Source organism: Triturus cristatus, chromosome 10, assembly GCF_964204655.1.
Source record: "Triturus cristatus chromosome 10, aTriCri1.1, whole genome shotgun sequence".
Taxonomy (NCBI): Eukaryota; Metazoa; Chordata; class Amphibia; order Caudata; family Salamandridae; genus Triturus; species Triturus cristatus.
In genome coordinates, this window is record NC_140593.1 from 357994749 (window position 1) to 358016869 (window position 22121).

Consider the following 22121-nt stretch of genomic DNA (forward strand, 5'->3'; position numbering starts at 1 on the left):
AAAAAAACCTGACATTTCACAGAAGGGGAAGACAATAAATAACCCAGTATGCCATCTTGAATTACAGTTACACATTTGGGATTTGTATCCTCCAGCTTCAAAAGCCCTTCTCTAAAACACATCAATTTACACTATCCGTGAATTTAATATCTTCAAAAACCTCCACACAAAACTCAACTGCTGAATGTGACCCCCAACTCTTGCAAACAGTGAGGCTCGGCACTGCGGCTTGTGTGCAAAATTGTCATAGCTGTTGATCTGTCGGAGGTAGAATTAGAAACAAAACTGATTATGGGGAAAACAAAGGAGGTGGGTAAGGCCTCCAGCCAGGACAGCTCCCACCAGCCAAACAATGCCATGAGCCCCAAGGTAGACCATTGATGAATCTCACCCAATCCCTGCCTCTAATATCGCACTGAGCTATAGCCTGACAGATCCAACCGTGGCGCTCTATCCAGCGAAGGTCATCAATGGAGCTCACTCATAGTGCCTAAATTTGCCCCCACTATGCGGCTATAGAGGGATAGGTGCTGCCTATATTAAATGTAAAAAAAAGTTTTAAAACTGTACCAGGTGTTGCACAAGTAATCCCTGATATTTCTATAAATAACGTATTTTCAAAACCGCCGGGAGGTAAAGCAATTGTATTTTAAGAGGACAACAAATAATACAAAAATAAAACTGCGTACATACGAGTTGAGAAAATACGCATTTCAGTGTAAAAACCCAGTTTGTATTCGTCGAACATAAAAAAAAACACCAATATAAAAAAACACCACATTTAATAAATGCCGGTGCCTTAAAAAGACAAAAAAAAAGCAAAACTCATCATGAACGTGAATTTTAAGCCGAACACCTAATAGACCCTTGTGTACATTCACAAAAAACCAAAGTAAGACTATAGCAATGTTGTAACTGAGCCATCACAGCAACGCACAGGTCAGGAGAAATGTCCGATATGAAAGTAGTTCTGTTCTAAATAAATTATCTTCAACGTACTCATCAAACTGGAACAGACATGTAAGCCTAGAGACATTCTTTTTGTCAACAAGAACTGCACGTAAACAAAAAAAAAAAAGAACGCTTCCACTCGCACAGCCAGTCACAACAATAGACACATTAATGTAAATATTCACCAAAACTGTAATTAGAAACTTCGCTAACAATTACAAGTTACATGCTAGACAGCAAAAGGTAACGTTGGGCGAGACCCACCACACTGCTGCAGAAATATTGGTTTGCGCAATACAAAGACAAAAGCTGCTTGGGTTTTATTATCGTTGGAGCCGCATAGTCCTTGTAAATCAGCATAACTATCGCAAAGAGAAGCACAAAAAGCCTTTAACTCGTTATGATTAAAGATATAGAATAAAAAGATTCTGGAAAAGATAAAATTACAAATATGTCGAAATAATTCAGAAGAGGCTAAAGGGCTTACTTTAACGTTAAACTGCAAGCGGTGTGGCATGGATCATTTCTGCTGATAAGGAGAAGAGAGGCCTGGGGTAGGGGACAGCAACAATCTCAATAAGCTGTCGCCGTGAGAGTGAAAGCGCGGGGCAGGAGATGTGCGTACGCATGCACAACTCCTTTACAAGCTGTTGCTGTGAGAGTGAAAGCATGCCATGCGCGCATTCTGCTCATACGCCGCGAGCGCGGACAGGAGATGTGCGTACGCCTGCACAACTCCTGTCCTCTGCCCGCGTGCACATGTCCTGTCCCCCTTCGGCCAAGAAACCGACAACAATAGATCTCGCCAAGGCGAGCAGCGCATGCGCTACGTTACTAGGCGAGACCTAATGAATGTGTCCTCATGTAATGCAGCTGGTGCTATGTAAAGCGCTCTGATACCCGATACCATCGGGTCAAGTTCGCCCTATATAAAACTCCATAAAAAATAAAAATACAATAGTTAAGCACCTGCAGTAAACAGGGGGGGGGAGGGGTGAGTGTGCTTTGGTGGCAATGATTCCAGTGAGGACTCAATAGCATAGATAACTAATATAATTTGTATAGTGGGAAGTAACCATTGGGGGAGCAGCAGAATTCCACAAATACAAGAAAGGCCGACCTTTGAGATTGTATGGAGGGTGTCAAAAATAATTTTCAGTGGACGTTGAAAGATTAATTACGAGAGAGGTCTCATTTGAGTTTAGAGAGTATGTTATGTTGACTAGTGAGTCTAACTGAAAATAAGAATGAAAAGGTGAACAGGATTACTGTGATTCCTTCTGTGTGACGCACATAAAACAGATCAATACTATACTTTTGGAATTAGCATAAGAAGAGTCCTTCTAAGCAAAGATGATGAGTACTGTTTTTGGAGCCACGTTACTGGTAAGAATCTTCATGAAATTGAGTGACCTCCGATAACAAATGTTAGTTTAAAGCACACTTTGAGGGAAGGTAGTTCTTGGGGGACCCAACAAATTGAAACAGCATGATGAATATAAATATTGACAGATAATGGCCCTTTCGAAGGGCTTCTTTGGGTCGATGTTCCTGGCATTTGAGTAAGCACATTGTTAGGTTATGAAGATTTGTATAGTGCTTATATACCTGGAGTGTATCCTTGCACCTAAGATGTGGGGAGCTACCCTGACTGTGGCTAATGGAAAAGCCAGGTATTCAGTTTCTTGAGAAATTCTAGGAGCTAGGTGGAAGATCTAATTTGGGGTAGGAGGCTGTTCCAGGCTAATGAGCAAGGTAAGAAAAGGCGTGACCTGTGGGTCTTTGAATGCAGGTAATGTGGGCAAGCAGGAGGTTGGCGGAGCAGAGATGTCTTTTCAGGGTTTGGAAGTTGATGTTGGTGCTGACATTGTTTTGTAGGATACTTTGACTTTGTATATTTCACCTTGTGTTTACAAATGAATTAGTTCATATATCTACTATGTGGATTTTATTTTAGGTAGAAAAGATAGGATGTTAGAATTTCTGGAGAAAATTGTTCAATATTTTACAGCTGTTCGAGTCCTTGTTAATGGTGTAGTGTCATTTGAAATATGTAATGGCGAGGATGCATTGATTGTTGGATATCAAGCATAAGTGCACAATTGTGTGAAAAATTTGGCATTTCATTTTCATACTCTTTTCAAATATTCCTTAAGAGTTCAACAATCAGACAGCAATTACAAACATAGTAAGACTCAAAGGAGAGTTAAGGTTAATCTGTTACATTACCATGGGCAACTTAGCAGTTGGCGATGGTCCTTATATAGAAAGAGGCCAAATGGACAGGGAAGAATTGAAACATTTATTACACATAGGAGGAAAATAAATGAAAATATCAAAGGTTAAGCCTTCTATCAACTCAGATCATTTGTGTGTATGCCCATAGTACTTCTCTCATATGTTTAAACACTCTTATCTATAAGTAATGCAGTTTTCCAATATTCTCAATTCCTAGTTTATGATGCTTCTGGGAGCACAGGAATGGTGTCACTGGCACATGGCACTGATTATTAATTCAAAACTGTTGACGATGGTCCAAATAACATCGAAACAAACCACATCCTGGCCCTCTCCCATTTCAGCTTCAGAATCAACCACAGCACAGAGACCACTCTCCTCGCTGCTACAGACGACATCCGCACCCTCCTTGACTGAGGCAAAAGTTCTGCCCTCATCTTACTGGACCTCTCAGCCATCTTCGACATTGTCTCCCTCTACACCTTCTGTGCCAGGCTCCATGATGCCGGCTTCCATGACAAAGCCCAAGAATGAATCCAGTCCTTTCTCACCAAGCTGAACACAGAGTGTCAAACTGCCACTGTTCAACTCAGAACCCACAGAAATCATCTGCGGAGTGCCTCAGGAATCCTCCCTGAACCCCACCCTCTTCAACATCTACATGGCCCCGCTGGCAGCCATCATCAGAAGCCATGGACTAAACATCGTCTCCTATGCCGATGACACCCAGCTGATCCTTTCTCTCACAGATGACCCCACAGCTGCCAAGAATAACTTCCACAATGGGTTGCAGGCAGTCGCCACCTGGATAAAGGACAGCTGCTTCAAGCTCAACTCAGACAAGACCCTCCTGGGCTCCACCCCCTCCACCTGTGATGACTCCTGGTGGCCCGCGGCGCCCAAAAATCCCCTGAGTCCAGGAAAACAGTCACCCATACACTCATCAGCAGCAGACTTGACAACGGCAACACACTCTACGCTGCACCACCCAGAAACTCCAAAAGAAACTGCAGAACATCCAGAATGCCTCCACCATGCTCATCCTGCACATCCCATGCCACAGCCACATCACTGGCCACCTGAGAGACCTTCACTGACTACCTATCAACAAAAGAAGTACCTTCAAGCTCCTCACACATGCCTACAAAGCCCTCCACAATGATGTACCTGCATACCTCAATCACCACCTCTCCTTTTGCTGATTCTCCTTGATCTATCAGCTGCGTTTGATACTATTTCCCGCTCAGTCCTAATTCAGAGATTGGTGACAGTGGTGAAGCTCTGAAATGAGTGGAAAACGTTTTATCAGAGCGAACCCTTACAGTACAAATGGATCCTTGCAACTCTAAAACTATGGTCCTGGATAAAAGGGTGCCACAGGGATCGATTTTGAATTCTACTCTCTTATACATATATGTGGCTCCCCTGGCCAAGCTTATCAGGTCATGTGGCTTCAATACAATTTCCTACACTGATTACATGCAACTTGACATCACTATGGATTCTAATCCTGAACTTACCAAAATCAAATTTAAAAACTGTATGCTAAAAATTGCTTCCTGGATGATGGCTAATTTTCTTCAACTCAACACTAGTAAGACAGAAGTCTTACTCTATGGCGAGGCTCACTCAGTCTGGTCTACAGACTAGTGGCCATCTGAATTTGGTTTGTCCCCGGCTTCCAAAAAACTGCTAAAAAATGTGTGTCTTCTTAGACGATGATCCTCCATTAATGAGCATGTTAAATCCATCTCTGGGACTTGTTTCTGCCTGATGCGCATGCTTAGGAAAGCCTTTCATTTGTTTTTTTTGCATTCTAGGAAAACCCTAGTCCAGGCACTGATAGTGAGCCACTTGGATTATGGGAACTCCCTTATGGTCAAAATGAATGAAGGCCTTTTTTCTAGACTTCAGGTGGCACAGAACACGGCAGCACGCCTTGTCTGTAATGTTACACTGTGATCTCCTTCTGAACTTTAATTACGTTCCCTCCACTGGCCACCTATAAAAAAGCATGCACTTTTTAAACTTATGTGTTTGTTTTTTAAATCTGTGCATGGGAAGGGATCCTGTTATCTGAAAGACAAGTTGCAGGCATATATCCCAGCATGCTTGCTCATATCAAGTGAGCTACTATTTCTACGCCACAAACATATCCGTACAAGAGATGGTGGCCGTTCCTTTTCCTATTTAGCTCCAAAACACTGGAATCAGATGCCCTTATGCCTACACACTTGCTCAGACTTACTTTATTTTAAGATCTTCAATCATCTTATGAAATTGTGACCTGTACTGACTGCTCCGGCGCTGAAAGATCTCCCTGGGGATGATTTGTGCGTCCAATTAATCTCAAATCAAATCAAATCAAAAACGGCAATTATTTCTGAAACATATGAGTCAATCGGAGCTAAAGTGCTCACTGTGGTGAATTATCCATAGTTCCTATCTACTACCCAAGATGGTTTGAAAAGTATGAGTGCATAGAACTTTATTATTGTGTTATTGCCCTTCGGAAAGGAGCTAGCATGAGAAATTGGAAAGCAACAGTCTGGTGAGGACATTATCAATCTTGTCCGCACGTACATTCTGGTTCAAAGAACAAAGTGACATGGTGGATCAAGGCTACACCATACAAAAAAAGGACCTGGTTATGGATGTTTTAGACCAACATGCCATTCTTTTAGCTTGAGTGTGATCACTGCGACCAATAAAGTATGTATAACTGCAAGTGAGTCACAACTCAGTTTAGCTTGGAGAAGCAACTTTCTTCTTTCACACCAAAGGTCCAATTGGTTGACGAATGACACAAGCAACAATGTTGCATTTCATGTATTCTTTCTAGTTCCTTTTTCACCTCTTAGAAAACCTGGGCGCAATCTTTTTCTTCCTTTGCAGTTATGAAAGTTAGCAATGATGATATCGTGAGCTAACTGGTGAGTACCAACCGGCAGCTCCTTGGGTGATGCTTACGTGAGGTACTTTCTGACCTTTCACATCTTTTTTCTGGTTTCGTTTTATGAGATGGGACGATGTCCGGTGAGTTGACAAACATTTTAGAAATAGAACACTTGGAACTGGGCACGACTGGCATTCTGGCGAAGCCAGTCCTTGGCACAGATGGATTCAGACTGCCCCTGGGATCTGAAATTGTATAGTGTTCTTCCGTAATCAGGTCCTTTTTTTGATTGATTTAGTGAGTGGAGGGCGACCTGGTTATTTTCCCTCTATTGCTCCCCTTCTTGTTGAGGATCAATGCTACAACCTGATGAAAACTGAAATACGTGAACCTGGTCTCCATTGTTGCTTGTTATGTTAAAGTTTCATATAATACTGAAAATGTTGGATTGCTTTATATTGATATAGTTGCAGAGGACATTAGGAGTGTAAAGAGACTCCCTACATTTTCATGTGCCTATCCAGCACCCATGATATCTAAAAAGGAGTAGAATGCATTTTACAATATCGAAAAATTCTAGATGCGTTCAAACCGATTGCCTTTAGTTTATATTCCAATGAACAATTTAGTTTTTCATCCGCTTTCGCTTTATGCATAACTTTTGTTCATGGTAAACTTCTTCGATGAGAAAATATATACAGGAACCTGAGCAGGTATGTGTGTAACCTTTCAATGAGAGGACGTACGTCGCATAAGATTGCCATGCAGATTACGGTCAAATGTAATTCATGTAAACTGTGTAATTGTTGCAAAAATGACGCACCTTTTTGACTGGAAATAAATGGTGTGATTTTGGCCACTCCTAATATAAGCACTGCAAGTTGTACCGTATACCACATATCTTCAAATATTTGTATCTGTAGTTTATAAGGGGTAACAAGGAAAACTTTCAGGAGTTAACTTACCAGGCACAACCTCAACACATTTTTGCAGCTTTTTAGGGACTTATACAGAAACAGTGTTATTAGTTACAGTTCAAAATGGTTACCGGTAAAATACAAGTTATGGCTGATCTAGTGCGTCGTCAGGACACTACTTTGCAGGTCTTCACCCCTTTTCAGCTCTATTAATCTGTTTACCTTAATTCTGCTCAGTATGAGCAATGTTTCCCCCTTATCTATAGTCTGCGGTTATTCGTATAGGATAGGGTTTCTAGATGTAGTCACAGGATTATTAGGGTGTCGTTTCATCCTCTCAAGCCCAGCATCATAGTGTGGGTGTTCCCTCTTCACCAGCCATGCCAGTATCCTGCTCCTTTTCTCTTCCTTCCTGTATGGCTTATGCTTGTAGGCGGTGTTAGTAAATCAGCCAGTACTTGCCTTGCCTTGATTTCAGTTTTTGGGCTCCTTGTTTCTCCAGCACATCTTGTTCTTGTTAGGTGAGCATCTAGGGCTTTTCGATCTCTTTCTAGGTCATATTTAGTGCTATATAGTCTTGTCGGACACGCCCTCCCGGATAGAGTGTTCCCACTCTGTGGTGCCATTCAATGCTGTGCACCTGTTTTCTAAATAGCCTTCTGTGGCTTTGTTCTTTGCCCTGTCCTGCAATACTTCTGGCCTCAAATGCGAAGTGAGCACCCAGGTACAAGCCCGTTGCCCTGCAAACACGAGCCATGGGAGCCATACAGAGTGACTTGATAAAGCCGGCTTTGATTATGTGGTGTGTTCACATTTGTTTTTCTCCTTGTGTAATCAATATATAATCAAGCCTGCTAAATGTTTCACGGGTAGCTGAATAGATTTAGATTCAAGGTTATTTCACACTTCAAATAAAGTGGCTATATGCATTATGGGTCCTGAAAAATGTACCAAATCCAAAATCTTTGTTGAGATAAGTCAGTTGCACTCTTTAAATTATTGTTCAATTAAAACTTTTAGCACAGCGGTTCTTAACCTTTTCACTTCTGCGGGTCCACACTGAATCACTACTGGAGGGCAGGAACTCCGACCTAAGCAATTCCTATTATTTGAACCTCAAAACAATATGCATAAATTAAGAAACCAGTATATATCAAACAAATAGACAAATTATTTTATTTATTTCATGAACAAAAATTTAAAAACATAAAAATGGTAATTTTAATGGGAAAGTTGATGTGTTTCAAAACCAGGATTCATTTCTAAAAGGTGAAGTGATATGCTAGACTCTTGCATACCACTTTGTCTTTTTTCTTCTTCTTAATGCATGGTCTAGTTTTGTTGGTGCTTCAGTGGAGACCACCATTTGTCCATGCTAGACTTTTTTTCAGTACTTTCTCAGTTTCCACGAATCAAACAATGGATACCAACTTAATTTTAGCCTCCAATTTCAAATTCCTTCACATGAATGAATGAATGAATAAAGCAATTCTTAAGCGCATAGCTACCCGGAGGCATCCCAGCGCTGAGCGGATCATTCAAAGAACTCCGGATGGCGTTAGGGGAAAAGAAATGTTTTAAGCAGTTTCCGAAAGGCTAAGTGATTAACTTTGAGACGGACATGAAGGGGGAGAGAGTTCCACAGACTGGCTGCATTATAAGAAAAGAGATGGCTTCCACTTCTAAACCTTTTTATTTTAGGGACTGTAACCAGGTGCTGGTTGTAAGGGCGCAGGCCTCGGTTTGAACAATAAGGCAGAATCATGGAGCTGTTAATGGGAGGTCCCCTTCCTGCTAATGTTTTGTGTACAATACACAAAGCCTTAAACTCAGTTAGAGTATTTCAAAATACCCAAGTTTACATTATGCATTTGTAAGTATGTATGTATGTATACTTTATTTATCTGAAATAATATTGAAGTTTTTTACATGTCGTGGACCCACTGATTATGCGCCATGGACCCGAGGTCAAGTACCACTGCTTTAGTGCGAATCATACACCTAAAAACACTATTAAAATACGCCAACGCTAACATAAAGTGACATTGGAGTCATGGAACCGTTGTGTTCACTTATCATATTATTTATTGCACGTTAGTGAGAGCTTGGTTTGAATTCTTAAATCACTTTGCAACTGCTCAAAATACAGCTCTTATCTTGACAAACTGCTAGTCACAATTAAAACAACAAGCATTTGCAATGCAAAAGGTCTCGCATTTACGCGAGTTTAAGCTATTGGCATTGTAAATGACAATGCCTTTTATTTGTGCTATAAAATCTAAAACATAAATAAAAGACATTTTAATTTACAGTTTGGAAATGGTCTTCTTTTTTGTTTGACTACAAGGTCATAATCCTAATCAGCTGCTGAGACCTTTGCAAGCAATACAGCCATCCCCTTTGAGTTTCTTCAGTGCAACGCCCTAAATCTGCCCTGATAGAGGCTCAGTGCTCACAACACCACAGAACTCGAGCTGCACCTCACCTATGAATTGCAGTAGGCCGAAAGCGGTCTGGGTTGCTTTTGTTCCTATTTGGAGCTAACCTGGCTGGGAAGTTCAGAGGTAATGTTCATAATTGAGCAGGAAAAATACATTTGGAGAACTCCTGCAGAGGAGGAGGAATAGTGAGCAACAAATGATAGACTGGAATGCGTCCCCGAATGATTGCCAGTGTATTAAATGTATTCAAGCCTTCCACCCATCATCTCTGTTTATTCCAAAGTACAACGGGTATGCGTAAACATGGCATTCCACGCGGACTGTGCCACAGGCCTCAAGTTGCACATCAGTGATGTGGCGCGCCTAAGTCAAACCTGATCTGGTGCTCCTTGTATTTCCGTTCACAGGAACCTGGCCTGGCAGTTCAGGCTGCATGGTACTATTAGGGCAGAACAAGGGGACCCCCATGAGAAGTAACAGAGGGAAAAAACGATGGACTGGAGTGCAGTTCAGGCTGCATGGTACTATTAGAGCAGAACAAGGGGACCCCCATGAGAAGCGACAGCGGGCAAAAAACGATGGACTGGAGTGCAGTTCAGGCTGCATGGTACTATTAGAGCAGAACAAGGGGACCCCCATGAGAAGCGACAGCGGGCAAAAAACGATGGACTGGAGTGCAGTTCAGGGTGCATGGTACTATTAGGGCAGAACAAGGGGACCCCCATGAGAAGTAACAGAGGGAAAAAACGATGGACTGGAGTGCAGTTCAGGGTGCATGGTCCTATTAGGGCAGAACAAGGGGACCCCCATGAGAAGTGACAGAGGGCAAAAACAATGGACTGGAGTGCAGTCCTAAGAGATTGCCAGCGGCTTATATTTTCCATGGCGTTCCACTGATCAGCCTTGTGTTTTCTCCATTCAGTGCTCAGACATTTTGGCCGTCATCCCTTCGGATTCAGAGGCTTTCAGATTCTGCTTACATTAGAAAACGTGAAGCAATAGGTCAACGGAAGCACACTTCCCTGGGCTAGAAATATAGGCCTGGCCAAAAGTGACTTAACCTGCAGCCACCGGGCAGAATTGTACACCCCCCACGTGCATTCTGGATTACCACTTATAGAGTATTCAAAATACATCAATTATTTTTCTGTGAATTCCAACTCACACAATAACTTCTGTGATGCAGTCTGTCTGTGTATGAGGACCAGGGGAGACAATCACTCTGTTTAAAAAAACACAACTGTTAGAGCAGGGACTTTTAAGTCAAGAGGCGTAAGGGGAAAGCGCAGACTAGAAGAGAAAGATAAGTATTATATATACCAAACGACATCAAGATGATCTTTGACACCTTCACCACTTACAGCAATTTCATCAACCACCCTTGCATTCTGGGACTTGCAGTTTTGCTTCTAGCACAGCAAGGTTGGCTAAGACATTAATGCGCTCAGAGTACTGTTGGCCTAAGAGCCGTGAGCGACTTAAAGTCTCACGTGATTATTTGGCGGCTAAAGGGAAGAGACGACAGTAACTTTAAAGACAGGAAGTTGTCAATGCTTCTGAACTCATTCGACCAGTCGAGGCGGAGGCAGAGATCTGACGTAGGCTTACGTCATCCGAGGGTAGATCGATCAGTCCTCTGGTCTCCTCTTTGCATCCGGAAATGGGCAGATTTCCTTTTGTAATGGTAATAATAAACCCCCGGGACCAGAATGCAAAGACCCCACGAGCATAGCTGCCAAGGTTTCGGATTGCTATGTGTGACATTTTCATAATTTCAGAGTAATTATGAGTGAAATTTTAACGACTATGAGTGCCATTTTCTCAGGAGGAAAATTAAGCAATGAAGAGGCGGAAAACATATACATATCAAAAATTACACCCATTTGAGCAACTAGAAACTCCAACTTAACTGCAAAACGAAATAATAGTTAAACGAGTTTCATTTATCATACTCATGTCTAGGTAAATATAAAAACAATATCAGGAATCTCATCTGCACCATATTAAATGAAGGCTCTGCACACTAGGTCAGGAGCTGTTTTTTTGAGGTAGTATATTTTTTAAAGCTTGTGCTTCCACTATTTTTGAGGCTCGTGCTTCCACTCCAGTCTTTGCTGACTCAGACTGGGCCCGAGGTTCCTCCCTCGTAATTCATGATGCTGCTTGGAGCATCACTCAGTCCAGGGCCTCTCTCCCACGTGTGACCCAGCCTAAACAGGATGAGTGAGGTCCCAACAACACACTCCTGTGGTGGCTACTGTTGTCGGACAGGCCGGTCGAAAAACAAAACACAGATTGCCAGCCTTTGTCGTTGGTCCCCCCTCCTTCCCGGCAAAATCAGGAGAGCATCACGACTCGGCGGGCCCTTCTCTGACATCACATGACTGATCCGGCCCAATGTCAGAGGCCCCAACAACATGAAGCACTGGTTGAGCTACTCATGTCACCTTTCGAGTAATGACACCGGCAGGCATTGACACTGTGCTAACACGCACAGGCTGGTAACTTTAACTTACTTAGGGGCCGCGGTCACAGATGGGAGTCAGTCCGGAATGTGGTGGTTTTGCCGGAGGCAGCGACACAGACTCTGCCAAAGTTGGACAGGACGCGAGCTCAGCTACTAATGCGTGCGCAGCAATTCGGGTTTGCCGGCCGGCCTCCAGTGTTGCCCAGGCTCTACAGTGAGTCATAGTTCCCAAACCACAGGGAGCCATAGTGTCATGCCGAGGTCACCAAGTCACTTAAGAGCCATATCACACTACACCGCGCAATAGCGGGTCACGGTCACTGACTCCTTCCCATCTCCCTCGGCAATGATGAATTGAATTTGGCAGAGAGGGGGGGGGGGGGGGGGGGGTGGTCAGGTGCTGACAGCACGCAGACCGCGGCCCGGGCCCCTGCAAGTTGCAGCAAGCAGCGCGATACTGGAAGCGGAGACGTCACCTTTTTCATAGCAGAAGTACCAAAAACAAGGACCCTGACCCTTTATTTTACGTCCCAAAACAAGGTATTTGGAGGAGACATGGAAATCTCTAAAACATTTCTCTCCCTCTTCCAAAAAAGAGCATTAATAGCCGCATCTAGGCAGAGGGCAGGAGTGAAATAAAACTCTCCCTGTGGGAATCCTTTAACCACCGGTGGCGAAGGCTGTCTGTCCTCCTGACCTTGGCATCAAACCAAAAGTGAAAATCAAAAGCGTTTTCTAAAAGCTGTCGATACACAGAAACGGAAAAGGCAAAAACAAACGGTGAATAAATGAACTCTCTGATTTATTTCCTGAGCCGGACAAGGAAATAGTGCACACCCCGTGTAACAAGCAAGTAAAGGGGCCAGTAGCCATGGGAGGATACAAATGACGACATGGCTGCACTAAGGAGGGACTAATAAGCCTTATAATGAATCCGAAGGCAGCATTTACAAAGGACAAACATATGAGCCAATGAAAAATAAGGGTGGGGGAGTGGGAGGAGCTTCTCTCCGTACTCAACTATCCCAGCTCTTCGCAGAGCAGCGCTTGCGCGCTGGCTCACGCTTGACCTAAAAAGGTATTCCTTCCTGACAAGTCTGATACCCCACTTTAAAAAACTGAGAGAGTACTTCAAATACATACGAATACAGAAATAAGAAAGACTGTTTCAATCACAGGTGAGCATAATCTACATATATGTTTTTCCTCTTTTAAAATAATGCAATGCCTCTTCAATATGAGAATTGGAATAAGAAAGAACTGTAGGCATATTAATTTAGGTCTCATAGGGTGGCCTATTGACTTTTTCAAAATCCTTGTTGCATTTTGGTCTAAGAGGAATAAAGTACACAGATCGCAGTTTTAACTTTTCCAAATACATTATAGTCTAATGTTATTGACTATATCAGAGATTTGGGGGGCTTCAAGCATAAATACTCTCTGCCCTGCGGGAGCTGTCAGCTCCAGATATCTACCAGTCCGACCCTGTCCATCATCGATTTCAGTGCTCTTTTCAAATTGGGCTAACAGACCATCTAACATGCAATTCATGGCTCCTGCCCATAGCATGAGGACATCTGTGTATTTAATCATCATTTTATAAATCCCTTTTAAGAATGGTTTGTCATGGGTGTTTGACATGTATACATTCACCAAACATATTTCTGTTCCCTGCAGCTATCCGTGCACGATCATAAATTGCCCTTATCAATACTCCACTACTGTATGCTGATTATGTTGCCTTATAAATCCTCCCCCAACTCCCCTCCCCCCCATCATTTTAACAATTTTACCTTTTCTTCAGTGGTTAGGTGTGTCTCCTGTAAAAAAAGCATCTCTTGTCTATACCTTTTCAAAAATGAGTATACTCTATGCCTTTCTGGATAGATGTTGAGTCCTTGACATTCCAGGTCACAATATTAGTCTTTCACCAAATTGTTCTTATTGTCTTGCCTCGAAAAACCCTGGTTGGCCCTTTACTCCATGTGCTAATCTATTCATAGCAGGGACCAAACATTCTCAGGATTTCAAATGTCTTTAATATGACTCTCCGTCCCACCACCATTTGCCCTTAACTAACATGCACACATTCCCCAGAGCTGAACTATACTACTTGCTTCCTTAAGGACTTTACCTTCTGCTGTTCTGGTTTCTAATAGACGGGGGTGGTTTCGGCTCATTCAGGAGCCTTCACCAAGCCTAGTCTAGCTAGGTCTTACCCAGGATGTTCTGTATACCCCAGAAGAGTGCTGCATCAATATTGTATCCTTTTACCTTCCTTATGTTTCCCCTTCTGCACTTTTCTGTCCGATCTGCACTGTCGATCAGCATGTAGATTTATAAGGCTGTTAGCTGCCATGCCTTCACTCTATCCCCTGCACTTAATAGACTGTGAACACTAAGAAGAGAGCAATCAAAACAATCTACATGGCTTCTTTCATTGCTTCTTTGTCACTATTGTTGTGTCTCTAGTGTGTTTTCTGCTTAATTAATATCCATCTTCCTTTGTTATCTTCTCAGTCTTTTGTCTAAAATTTAGTTATTCCAGTATTTCATCTTCATGGCTCTTTATCTTGTCCAGTAAAATTAGGGTTGTCTGATTTTCATATTTGGGCACACCTGTTTTTCTGAAATGCTAGAAGATGCAGTATCTCTCTCTCAATCATTTACAAACTTTGCTATTATGGCTCTTGGCCAAACACCTATTTGGGGGTCTTTGTGCCAGTGTCCTGTGTATCTTTTCAAAGGAGAATAATCTAGAGAGGGCTTTAAGTTTTACCATTTCTAGTATCCAATTGTCCAAGATGAGCTATGTCGATGGGCCCTTTGTTCTTTCTAGGATCCTGAGTAATCTTTTATTATTTTTCCCTTATCTCACCTGTGCAACTTCTACACTGCCTTCCCTTTGGTGATTTATTTATTAAAGTCTTCTTAGGCTGTTTTTCATTTCTCCTAGATCATCCTTGAGGTTCCCTACTGCTTTCCTCCCTTCTTTTCAGCTTATTTTCTGGAAAGATGTTCTCAGTAGATTAACATCTATGTCAGTGGGTTATTTCTTCACATCAAGGTCTGTTCTGGGCAATGCTATAGTCCTGACGTACAACTGACTTGGATTGCTTCACAAAGTCACCTTTTGTCTTGTGGTACTTCTTCCTCTTATGACAGCTTACTACCACTTGTGGCTGCAGTTTATTGGTTAACTTTTTTGTTCTGTCAGTATCTCCACTTTGTCTTCCTCTGATGGTCTATTTGTTGATTTTTATAAGCACAGCTCTTGGTTTCGTCTCTGTGTGGTTGTTGCAGTAATGATGCTTTAGGAGACGATAACTTTGCGAGTGGTGTTGAGTCTGACTCGGTGGAAGAGACTGGTGTAGAGTGTGGGCAGATGCAATGGAAGAAGACTGAGGTCCCAAGAGAATCGTGGCTTGTGAGACAGAAAAGGCAGAATCTGAGACTTGCTCCAGAGAGAGACCTTGCTCCCATATCTGAATTGTCTGAGTCGGATCAAAGTGAGAACGAACAAACACAGGGGAGAGTGACGAGGTCGAGAAGAGTCAGAGTACCGTGCCAGAGATACGCCTCTCCAGAGTGGAATTACCTTGTTACAAATGCCGGGGAAAGTGAGGTCCAGGACATGGAACATCAGTTCTGATAATTGAAATTGAACTGTTAGTCCCTGGAGTAGAAGCTAATGGAATTTTGACATTGACTATACCATATCCACGAGACTGCGTGGCTTACGGAGCTTGATTTTGGAAGATCTCACATTTCCAACCTTTGGGAATCTGCCACCAGCTCAGGAGATTGCAGCATTTCGCATTGAACGTTTGCAGCATGTCATTGAAGAAATTGTCTCTGATCTTGGGAGGGATGTAAATTGAACTGTAAATAAAGAACCCTTTTGCTAAAAAAAAAAAGACATTGCACGTAGATTTGTCGAAGGGTGATTATACTTTGAATGCTTATGTGAAGTTATTGTATGAGTACGTGAATACCATGGATGTGAGGGATTGTTGTGTGCGTGCATTGACCTGCCTCTGTTGAGGTGGGTATTAGGTATCATCACCTGTCTTTGACGTATGGTTATACTTGTAGTTTGATACTTAGCATGTTCTATGGAGAAGGTTATACGAGTACTACTTCTTGAACAATGACGTGGTGCTTTTCAGAAGTTCTAGCTGACAAGCATCTGAACAAATATGACTATTAAAAACAAGAAGAGAGAATGGGAAAGTATTTCATACCTACTGTTACATAAGACACAGCTTAGGCACATAGACATAACTTGACATGTATGCTAACTGACCTAGAAAAGACATTTGTCAATCAAGTAGAAGATAGACATAGGTCATTAATGGTTAAACTTAACAATAGAAAAGGGAACATTTAATGGACCCAGGAAGAGTTAGCTCACAAGGCTAAGGGAAAAATTGGTTCATTAGCTTTAGATTGGGAACAGCGAGGAATGCTTTGCATCAGACAAGTACAGACATATTATGACACCATATTTGTGGGACAGAGTGTGTGTGACCACATCTTCACCATTGATGCTCCGTCAAAGAAGTTCTTGCAGGATGTAGTGCAAGTGGTACCGAATGTGTATTTAGTGTGTGGTAAAATGCTTATATGAGATTGCCAAACAATTGGTATGGTACATGTTATGTGTCTGTTGTGTTTCCTAAGATATACCATGTGGAGGATTTCAAGAGTTTGAAATGAAAGTCATCACATAGAGAGAGACGTGGCACCAGTGCCGGAGAGATTGGAGGAGATGTGTTTGAAGCAATGATAACCAGTTTGGGAGTGGTTTTAAATTATGTCAAGATTAGAAGGTTATCAACTATAGTAGATAAGTTGTTGGTTAACACAGCTCAGCCATTGTTACACGCAGATGGAGAGATGGTCTCGATAAGAGCTATGGTGATGCAAAACTATCTTGCTATAGATGTGTTATTGGCAAAGAGGGCGGAGTCTGTAAAATGCTGAGGGTTCAACAGTACAGTACTTATATCCCAGACCATAGCAAGGATCTGAGGAAGTATATATGTAACATCACTGAGATACACCATGAGATCCATGATGTGGCAGCTGAGGGGGTTCAGGACAAGGTTGGAAAAGGATTTGGAAAAGTTGGAAGTTGGTTCGCGAGCCTTGGAACATGAATTATTGGCTATATTTTGAAACCAATAGTAATAGTTGTGGTTTGTGTTATCTTGTTGATGGGAACAGTGAAGGATTACAAGTGGCATCAGTCAAGACAAGCTGAGAATTCTCTTAGACAATGAGAGAGGAGACTGGAGAGACTGCAGGACAGTCACTGTGAGAATCTCAAAAGCTTAGAGAGATTTCAACAGGAGAGACTTGCTACAACATCTGTTTAGGTCAGTTCTTTCTACAGGGAGTTGTAATGTGGGTGTGATGACACGTCATCGGGGGGCTGTTGGAGCACACATTTTGCTTTTTCATTTGTAGGGGTGCATTATAGTCATGGGTAGTTCACACCTACATTTAAACCTTTATTTCTTTAACTTAGGCCAGTAGAACGTAAACTGTAATAACGTGAAAAGTGAATTGTTCGGGATATTGTCAAAGTAAACGTGAAGAAATTAACACTGCAACTACATGTGGTTAGACGAAAGCATTAACATGCAGAATACGTAGATGTCGCTAAGTATTCACACAATTGATGTGCTTATGTAACATGTTAACTTAGATGTGCTCAGTAATAATGTACATTTTATATGTGTAACTTCATGAGACCTTCTGCCATTTCATATATTGACCAATTTCTGTAGGCCTGAATTGTATTTTTCCCCTGGAAGCTCTCGTATTAACTTACTAGTAAATTTCATGTGCATGTTGAATTTGTTCTTTCTCACGTTTCTGTTGCAGGTAGAGAAATTCATCCTTGTTAGCTAGAATAATGTCTTGTTTTAGAAATTAGGCTTAGGGAGGATAGAATACAATGAACGGCAATACTGATAATAAAGAACTGTTGTACTTTCTCATCGGAATAAGCCTGAGAAACAAGGCCATCTCGCCAAGGCCTGGGATCATCACTACCATGTGGAAAGTTACCTACACAGAGGTGGCTTTCCTTGATGATGTGATGTCACAATGCATCAAAGTGAAGTATCTAAGTTAGGGACAGTGTGCGGGGTCTTCGACTTTTGCCTTAAGAGAGAGAGCATCTTAGAACAAGCTTTGTGGCTTTATGCTACTTGACACATCTAAACGTGAAGAGACTTCTTAGGAAGACTTCACAGGATGAGACCTTTCTGGATCTTGCCTTGGGAAATGTTATGTAGGGTTGTCACGTTAGTGGTAGAGTAGGGACAGATAAATGCTTTATACCTCCAATGAAGTGGAATCTCAACGTTGCTGCCATAATCTTTTTTTATCCTGATTCTTGAACTGATTATTCTGTGCATGCTGCACCATCTTAATTTCACCCGTAGGTTCAGCTTTGTATTAAGTCCAATGCATTTCTAAATCCACATTTTGAGGTGCTTGTATGTCCAACTGTTCTTGGCTTTGTAATAAACTAACAAAATCCATTCACGAGTCTGTGATTCTTAGGAGTCATAGTTCATTGACCTGTAATGATTTATTGGTTAACTATTTTCCTCCCCTTTCATGCTGACAAAAAAGAGACATTGGCCTGGGGTTCCAGAATTGATCTAGAACATGGAACCCATCTCCTTCAGTTGGCAGCAGAGGATGGTTGGCACATGAAGAGAGGGAAGAATCTAGAAAACTCTAGAAAAGACCTAGATCCCTAGAGCCCCAAAATAGAGCCCAATGATCGAGAGCAGAGAACGACGGACTTTGGCAGAGACTGACAGAGATTGATGGTGCGGCGAGAACAGCGGGGAACGGAGGAGTGAGTATCAATAGGGATGTGTAATGTGTTAGATTGCGGAGGTGTGTTGACCGCATGATATCTGGTAGAGTTTGTGTGAAAGTCGAGTGAATGTAGTTTTGGGCTGGACGTGGTCCAAGAGTTTTTTTTGAGTTTCAGACTCTGAAGTGGCCTATATCCTGGGATATATTAAATGGTGTAGAAGATACAGATCTGTTGTGATTGTCTGACCACAGGTTTAAGGAGTTGTTGTGATACGTCATCAGCAATTCCACCTAAGACAGGGAACTTTGTGTGAATGGGACGTGTGAGAATCGTATGATAAACCTTGTGTACTGGGGTGGACTATGTTGATTCAGGTGACCAGCGCAGGTCGAGGGACGCTGTGTGTGAATTTTCTTAAGTGATTGAATTCTATCGATCTTTTAGAAAGGCAGACAATTACGGAGTTGTGATTCTGTGAGTGAATGGGAACAGAGAAATTGTGAACGAGGGAGAACCACTCCGAGTGGGGAAAAAGTGACGTTGGAGTGTGCCACGCTGCATTATTTTGGTTGGTGTAACGCCACGCTTGGATTGGTTGTTGTTAGAGTCGGGGATCTCTGGTTGCCGCAAGGTTGCCCTTGTGTCAAGCAGGAACCCTCTCCTCCACGTCAGGGCGTAGGATAACCCCTCGCGAATGACCCTTGCTCACCCTCTAGGTGCGTGGCGTGAGCAGCCAAGGCGATTCCTCAGGCGTTGTTGGTTAAGCACTTACAATCATACACACAGTAAATACATCAATCCCCCCAGAAACGGACACCAGACTTGGATATATATAAAAATACGTTTCTTTATGTAAAAATAAGGATATATCTCAGCAGACTTATCACAAGACCAATAACGTTTTCGCTAGGCCACCAGGTTATAAAGCAGGCAAATGTTCTTTGTTCGTAGCTTCAAATGGAGACTTTGTAGTCTCTTGCAAATGTTACTTGTGGTTCCAGTACTCACAGCGATCGGCTCCTGCGAACGGGGAAATAAGGCGTTGCGGGCCCCGAGCCCGATACTGGAACTTTCTTAGTGATGTGGAGAGTCGGCACAGGTCGGTGCGACTCTCAGCTTAAGAAGTGTTCTTGGGTCCTCAATCAGCAGGTGTGGGCAAGTAGGCAGGCGCGGCCAGCGACCCTTTAGCACGGCGGTGCAGGAGGGTCTCCACAGCGGGGGCGGCGCGGCCTGAGATGTCCGGGGATAGCGAAGCGGGGTCGCAGGGCACGGTCAGTGCAGCTGGATGACCCGGCGTAGATCACAGTCGTCGGACGGCTTCCGGCGGGAGGGGTGATAGCGCGGTCAGCGCGCTCCAGTAGCAGGCGGTGACAGGGATGCAGGCGGCCTGGCCCGGGGACAGAGAGCGACTCTGGACGGAGCGGGGCTCTCACGGGTTTGAGGCAGGCAAGCTTCTGAGTGTCACGGCCCTAGGAGGGGCGATGAGGGGCGCAGTCTCTTTCCAGCGGGATGCACACACGGCTCGAATTGGAGGACGAGCAAAAGCACAGAGAACCCACTGGTCCTGGGGTTCAGTTCAGGGGGCAAGCTCAGATCAAGCCCTTGGAGAATGTTCAAGCACAAAGTAGCAAAGTCTTTTCAGTAAGTCTCTTCCTCTCCTTTCTCAGCAAGGCAAGCAGCAGGCCAGCTCCTCCAGCGTCTTCTTCTCCTTCTAGTCGGGCAGAGGTTCTTTGTGGTAAAACAGGATTCTGATTTCTTAGGAGCCAGGCTCCTACTTTTATACCATGATTCTTTTGTTCTTTAGCGCCAGGGGGCCTAGGCCTGGCTCAGTCCAGTTCTGGAGCACTTTGTTATGGTGACTCTGCTCTTTCCTTTCAGCAGCAGGGCAGAGACATCAGCCGCCCCACAGGGGGCGGCGCCGGCTTTGTGGTGGCAGAGCACAGGTCTATTCAAGAGTCAAGGTGTACTCCTCCCACCCATCCTGGTGTCATCTCTCTACCCACCACCTGGCAGCCAACCTGTCTCTGGGGATTCCCCAACCCTGCTCCTTACTGTTGCTAGGCAGAACACACACACACAGCAGAGGCGGACAGAAATGGCCAGGTCAGTAAATACTAACTTTCTAAAAGTAGTATTTACAAACCCAGGATATTAAAATAAACTTGACTACAGGAAGTATTTTATTATTCTGAGTTCAGGCATACTAAACTTGACATTCTACCATGCTCTCTGAGTCCACTGGGGTCACAGCGTTGGCGTGATCCCAACAGCCCATTCTGGCCTATGGAGAGCAGGTAGCCTTCAATAGTGAAAAACGAAAATGGCTGTAATTCACTACTAAGACATGCCACACACATCAGGGCATGTCCTACCTTATGCCTACAATGCACCCTGCCCTTGGGCCTACCAGAGGGGTGGCTAATATGTAAGTAAGGGAAGGTTTAGGGACTGGCAAGTGGGGGCACTTGCGCAGTCAGCGCGACGGTCCCAGACCGCGCACGGGGTCTGCGGTGGCAGACCCTAGACACATTTTACAAGGCTGCTTTCTGTGGGTGGCGCAACCAGCGCTGCAGCCCACCAGCAGCATTGGCATTCACAAGCCCTGGCACCCCTGGTGCACTTTACTGGGGACTGACAGTGAATCCAATAAACCAATCGTGAACATCAATTTACAGGTACACTTTATCTAGGGAGCACTTGCACTGCGGCACGGATTAGCCGTGGCGCAGTGCCCTGAGCGGACAACACCAGCAAAACAATCGAGGCACACCATCAAAAAGTGGAAGGGAAACTCACGCCAAGGTGCCAGGTCTAACACGTGTCCCCTCCAGCTGAAATGTGGGGAGAACTACCCTTGCCCAGGGGGTTCCTCGTCACTAAGGCGGAAATACCTGGACAGACCGTCAACGTTGGCGTGATCTGCACCAGGACGGTGTTCCACCGTAAAGTCCATACCCTGTAGGGAGATGGACCACCTCAACAGCTTCGGGTTCTCACCCCTCATTTGCATCAACCATCTGAGGGGCCTGTGGTCCGTCTGAACCCGGAAGTGAGACCCAAACAAGTAGGGTCTTAGCTTCTTCAGCGCCCAGACCACAGCAAATGCTTCTCGCTCAATTGCACTCCACCTACTTTCCTGTGGAAGTAACCTCCTACTGATGAAGGCTACGGGTTGGTCCCAGCCCTCCTCAGTCATCTGTGAGAGAACAGCCCCTACACCATGCTCTGAAGCGTCTGTCTGTACTAGGAATTCCTTGGAGAAGTCAGGGGCCAAGAGCACGGGCGCCGTGCACATGGCAGTCTTCAGGGTGTCGAAAGCTTTCTGACAGGTGTCAGTCCAAATCACGTTCCTGGGCTGCTTCTT

The 22121-nt window shown here is 43.7% G+C and overlaps 1 protein-coding gene across 2 annotated transcripts in view; it reads right to left on the minus strand.

Moving 5' to 3' along the window:
* Nucleotides 1-22121, minus strand: part of MYRIP (myosin VIIA and Rab interacting protein) — a 1544915-nt gene that overhangs the window by 292090 nt on the left and 1230704 nt on the right. The window lies entirely within an intron of this gene.